This window comes from Anarrhichthys ocellatus, unplaced genomic scaffold, assembly GCF_004355925.1.
Source record: "Anarrhichthys ocellatus isolate YVR2014 unplaced genomic scaffold, GSC_Weel_1.0 scaffold3528, whole genome shotgun sequence".
Taxonomy (NCBI): Eukaryota; Metazoa; Chordata; class Actinopteri; order Perciformes; family Anarhichadidae; genus Anarrhichthys; species Anarrhichthys ocellatus.
In genome coordinates this window covers 1-5,702 of record NW_022283502.1, presented here as the reverse complement: position 1 = coordinate 5,702, position 5,702 = coordinate 1, and the positions used below count along the sequence as shown (strand labels likewise).

General features: G+C 49.4%; 1 pseudogene; it reads right to left on the bottom strand.

The window, feature by feature from the left end:
* Positions 1 to 6: 6 nt before the first annotated feature.
* LOC116378996 (kinase D-interacting substrate of 220 kDa B-like) lies at positions 7 to 5,220 on the bottom strand (annotated as a pseudogene).
* Positions 5,221 to 5,702: the final 482 nt, after the last annotated feature.

The window sequence follows — 5,702 nt, the reverse complement described above, 5'->3', positions numbered from 1 at the left end:
GTTACTTTAAGGGTACTAGTATTCACACTGGTGTCGTGTTACTTTAAAGGTACTAGTATTCACACTGGTGTCGTGTTACTTTAAGGGTACTAGTATTCACACTGGTGTCGTGTTACTTTAAGGGTACTAGTATTCACACTGGTGTCGTGTCACTTTAAGGGTACTAGTATTCACACTGGTGTCGTGTTACTTTAAGGGTACTAGTATTCACACTGGTGTCGTGTTACTTTAAGGGTACTAGTATTCAAACTGGTGTCGTGTTACTTTAAGGGTACTAGTATTCACACTGGTGTCGTGTTACTTTAAGGGTACTAGTATTCAAACTGGTGTCGTGTCACTTTAAGGGTACTAGTATTCAAACTGGTGTCGTGTCACTTTAAGGGTACTAGTATTCACACTGGTGTCGTGTTACTTTAAAGGTACTAGTATTCACACTGGTGTTATTTTTAAACGATACCCAGCCAGACGAGTCGTGATTTAACTTTAAACGTCCTGATTGGTTCAGAGGGTTGAGAGGCTCCTGGTGGACCCTCATGCTCTCTGTTCACGGGTCACGATGAGGTCACTATGAGGTAACGATGAGGTCACAGGATGAGGTCACAGGATGCTCTCCCGCTCCTCGCCGAAGGTGACGGTGTCGGAGGACACGGTGCAGATCTCCGGCGGGTCTCCGGGTTTCAGGCCCCTCTTCAGGTGAACCACTCGGACGTTCTCGTTGTTGGGACCCGGCCTGGTGGAGGAGGAGGAGGAGCTCGGGGAGAGGATGACATCACTGGAGGAGGAGGCGGGGTTAAAGGAGGAAGAGGTGGTGGAGGTGGAGCCCTCTGCGGGTGGGCGGGGCCTGTTTCCCTGCTGGGCGTTGGTGGTGTTGTTGTTGAGCGTGACGTTGCTCGGCGTGCGGTTGAGGTTGAAGGACCTGGAGGAGGTCCAGCTCTCCTCGGGGCTGCTGCACTGGTCCTCGGAGCAGATGGACATGCGGGCGACGGCCGGGTCCTGGAGGCCACTGAGGCTGCTGGGAAGTCCTCTCTTCCTGTCGTCGTCCAGCTCGATGAGGTCGGCCCTCTCCAGCTGAGACAGGTCGGCCTCCTCGTCCTGCAGCGAGTGGTTGGGCGAGCTCTCGTTGGACCGCACGCCGGAGTCCGACGAGTCCTTCTTGTCCAACATGGCGTCCGACAGGTAGTCCTTCGCCTTCAGCGACAGCGAGCCGCCGGGAGGCTTTGGGTCGACCGCCTTCTTTCCGTCTTTCAGCAGAAGAGGAGCGTTGTCGGACTCCTCCGACTCCTCGTCGTCGTCACTGGTCAGCTTCCGGTAGCGCGGCCCGCCGCCGGCCTTCGTCTTCAGGTCGCCCTGGAAGAGCCCCACCCCTTTCTCGGCCGAGGTCTTGCAGGTCATCGAGGACTTGGAGGACCCGTGGTCCCCCTTCTCGTCCTCCTCTGTGATGGGGTCCAGGGCGTCGCCGTTGGAGGTGAAGTCGGCGTTGTCTGCCGCCGGTTTACCACTGCCGCTCCTCTTGTTGAAGGACTTGCGTCCATCCTGCTCGCCGCCGCCGCCGCCGCCGTCTTTGCTCTTGTCCTCTGTTGATGATGTCATGAACTGACCCGGCTGCGGTTGGACGGGCCTCTCTCCAGCACCACCCATCTCCACCTGAGCCATCTGGGCGATGTACTCCTGGTAGGCGTCGCGGTACTCGTCCTGCTGCCGGTCCGTCAGCCGGGAGATGTCGTTGGAGGACTCCTGGGAGTTCAGGCTGGTCATGCTGGCGGTGCGGTGGGCGCCCCCCTGAGGACAGACACCACAGAAGAAGAGTTCTATTGTTGGGACTGAAGGAGATGTGATGTCTGTATTCACTGAGCTCATGAGACAGTGTTCCTCTGGTGGGAGGAGCCTTAGGGATTACTTATTAAAATAAGAAAATAAATAAATATAATATGATGAAATAAAATGAGAAAATAAAAAATTATAAAATGTTTTTATTGAAACATTTTTTTATAATATAAGGAAATAAAATAAAAAATGTTATAAAGAAATGTAATAGAAAATTAAATATAAGGTAAAATAAGATTAGTTAAGAGAAGATAATGGTGAGCAGCATGATAGTGTTACCATCCACTGCGTGGCCCCCTGTCTCTGGGCCTCGTCCAGTCCCACAGTGCTCAGCTCCTCAAAGCTCAGGTTGAAGCTGTACATCGGAGACGCGTCCGCTCCTCCGTGGGACGGAGCCGACGCTCGCCTCCCCGCCTCGGTGGGACAGCCTACCACGCTGCCTTGCTCGCTGGCAGCTTCCTCGTGCAGCACCTGACTCTCTATGTGACGCATGTCCAGAACCTGCAGGAGACAGGTGATACCTGGACAGTCTCTCACTGAACTCTCAATATTTACATATGTTATAATATTACACCGGGGCTCTGAACAGCTAACAGGCTAACAGCTGGTTACCATGTAGGCTAATATGCTAACAGGCTAACGTGACAATGACTCACCGTGGCTCTGAACAGCTGCCAGTCTCCAAAGTTCATGCTCATCTCCTTCTTCAGCTCGTCGATGTTGCACTGAGACAGAACTCTTCCGTTGACGTTGGCCTGGAAACCAGAAATAAACACCTTTTAGTGTCACATGACTCCTCCTCCTGCTCCCTGATGACCCGATGGCCGAGGCCACGCCCCCTCACCTTCCTGATGGTGGCGCCGTACTGTCCCGTCATGCTCTGGTCGATGCCGTCGATCAGCCGCACGCGCTCACAGACGGCCTCCGTCGTCATGGAGCTGAGGACGGACGAGGAGGACGGACCCTGAACACAACACACACGCAGGTTCAATTCCCGAGACACAAACACACAGGAAGTACCAGTTCTATGAGGACATTAGTGATGTTATTACCAGGTAATAAACCAGATAATGAAGCTTATTATTGGTATTAAATCATTAAAACACTAATAACTTTATGTTTAATATGTTTAATAACTATTTTATTTAGTAAAAGTAGTAAAACGTGTTTCTATTTCTCAAAGGAACGCTTTGTTTTGGTATTAATAAATAAAAATGTCAAATAAAACCAGCTACCGACTAGTCCAGGCAAGGTGCATGCTGGGAGTTGTAGTGGGCAGAGGGAGTTAGTCTGATCAGGCAGGGAAGGAAGGAAGGAAGGAGTTAGGGAGAGTACCTGCTTCCTTTTCAAAGATGAAACCTTATACAGCAGACAGACAGACAGACAGACAGGTGAGGAATGAAACATCTGGAAAAAGCTGACAGAAAAAGGTGAAAATGGTTTCTGACTGATTTCACTTTCAGATCATCAAAAGAGGAAAAAGAAATCAACCCATCCATTTAAAAAACAGGTTTTTTAACATCCCTGAACGCTACGCAGCCCCACAAACCACAGAAGAAGAGACAAGCCCGCCGTCGTCAACAGTAGAAGAAGAAGAACAAAAAGCAGGTGATGCTGGAAAGGTTTTTAAAATAACAGGAAATAAATATGCGTCACAATCAAAATAAATAAACAACACGTTTAATAATTAAAGTAATCATTAGTAAAATTTGTAAATGGGCTTCTATCCAAACATGACAATTATTAATCATAATAATAATAATAATAATAATATAATAATGGATAAAATAAAAAATTATTAGTCACATAAACTGAGAGACGCTTTGGAATAAATAAACCAACCTTTGTTTGATTCTATTTAATTCTGTTATTTTAAAAGAGAAAAGATATGAATAAATATTGTGTCGTGTTTCCCATTTATCTCTTTAATTAACTAATTGATTAATTGATTCCAGTTTGTCTTAACGAGGCACCTTCGGTCCTCCGTACTCGGTGTCGTACTCACGGCTGGGACGTCCCGGCTGAAGGAGTGTTTGGGTGGAGCACGTGGGTGGAGGTGTGATGGGTAGGTGGAGGCCATGAGGGGGCGAGGCAGCTGGTAAAGGTGATGGGGGAAATATGGCTGAGGGGGGGGGGGCAGAAAATCAAAATGATTGGACCTCAAACAACAAGAAGGAAGCAAATAAAAACAAATGATAGAAACAGATATGATAGAAGGTGAACCAGGTGAACAGGAAGCTGTGACATCACCTTTACCTTCCACTCAACCAATCAGATGAGGAGACCCTGTGAGTGACATGAGCAGGTGTGGGCGGAGCCTGGACTCACCCTGTTGTAGAAGGGGTGCTGCGGTCCGGCCATGCCGCTGTAGTAGCTGCTGGGGGGGGTCGGGGAGGCCACGCCCCCCCCCCCCCCCCCGGAGGAGGGTTAAAGGGGCCGATGAAGGAGGCGGAGGGAGAACACGACACCTGGCTGTACATGGAGGAGGGGCGTGGCTGGGCCTCCTGCAGGGGAACAGGGGGGTACGGGACCACGCCCACATTCATCTGGTCACGGGCAGCACGAACATCTGGATCAGAGAGAGAGAGAGAACATCTGGATCAGAGAGAGAAAAACATCTGGATCAGAGAGAGAGAACATCTGGATCAGAGGGAACATCTGGGTCAGAGAGAGAAAGCATCTGGATCAGAGGGAACATCTGGATCAGAGAGAGAGAGAGAACATCTGGATCAGAGGGAATATCTGGATCAGAGAGAACATCTGGATCAGAGAGAGAGAGAACATCTGGATCAGAGAGAGAGAGAGAGAACATCTGGATCAGAGAGAGAGAGAGAACATCTGGATCAGAGAGAGAGAACATCTGGATCAGAGAGAGAGAGAGAACATCTGGATCAGAGAGAGAGAGAGAACATCTGGATCAGAGAGAGAGAACATCTGGATCAGAGGGAACATCTGCATCAGATGGAACATCTGGATCACAGAGAGAGGGAACATCTGGATCAGAGAGAACATCTGGATCAGAGGGAACATCTGGATCAGAGAGAGAGAGAACATCTGGATCAGAGGGAACATCTGGATCAGAGAGAGAGAGAGGATATCTGGATCAGAGGGAACATCTGGATCAGAGAGAGAGAGAGAGAGAGAGAGCATCTGGATCAGAGACAACATCTGGACATACCTGATATGATCTCCCTCAGTTTGGGGTCCAGGTTCACGGTGCAGGGCAGGAAGGTTCGGATGTCTCTGGATGTGAGGACGGGGGTCCGTGAGGACAAGAAGACCTCAAAGCTACGAGCGTCTCCATCGATCTCCAGCAGAGGCTCCACATCTTTGGTGGTGGGGATGTTCCTACACACTCTGAGAGGAGGAGGAGAACACACACTTACTGACTCACTCACTCACTCACTCACACACACTTACTCACTCACTCAGACACACGCACTTACTCACTCACTCACTCACTCACTCACTCACTCACACACACTTACTCACTCACTCACTCACACACACTTACTCACTCACTCACTCACTCACTCACTCAGACACACGCACTTACTCACTCACTCACTCACACATTCACTTACTCACACACACTTACTCACTCACTCACACACATACACACTCACACACACTTACTCACTCACACACACGTACTCACTCACTCACTCACTCACACATTCACTCACACACACACACTTACTCACTCACTCACTCACTCACACATTCACTCACACACACACACTTACTCACACACTTACTCACTCATTCACTCACACACACTTACTCACACACTCACTCACTCACTCACACACACTTACTCACTCACTCACCCACTCACACACTCACACTCACACACACTTACTCACTCACTCACTCAC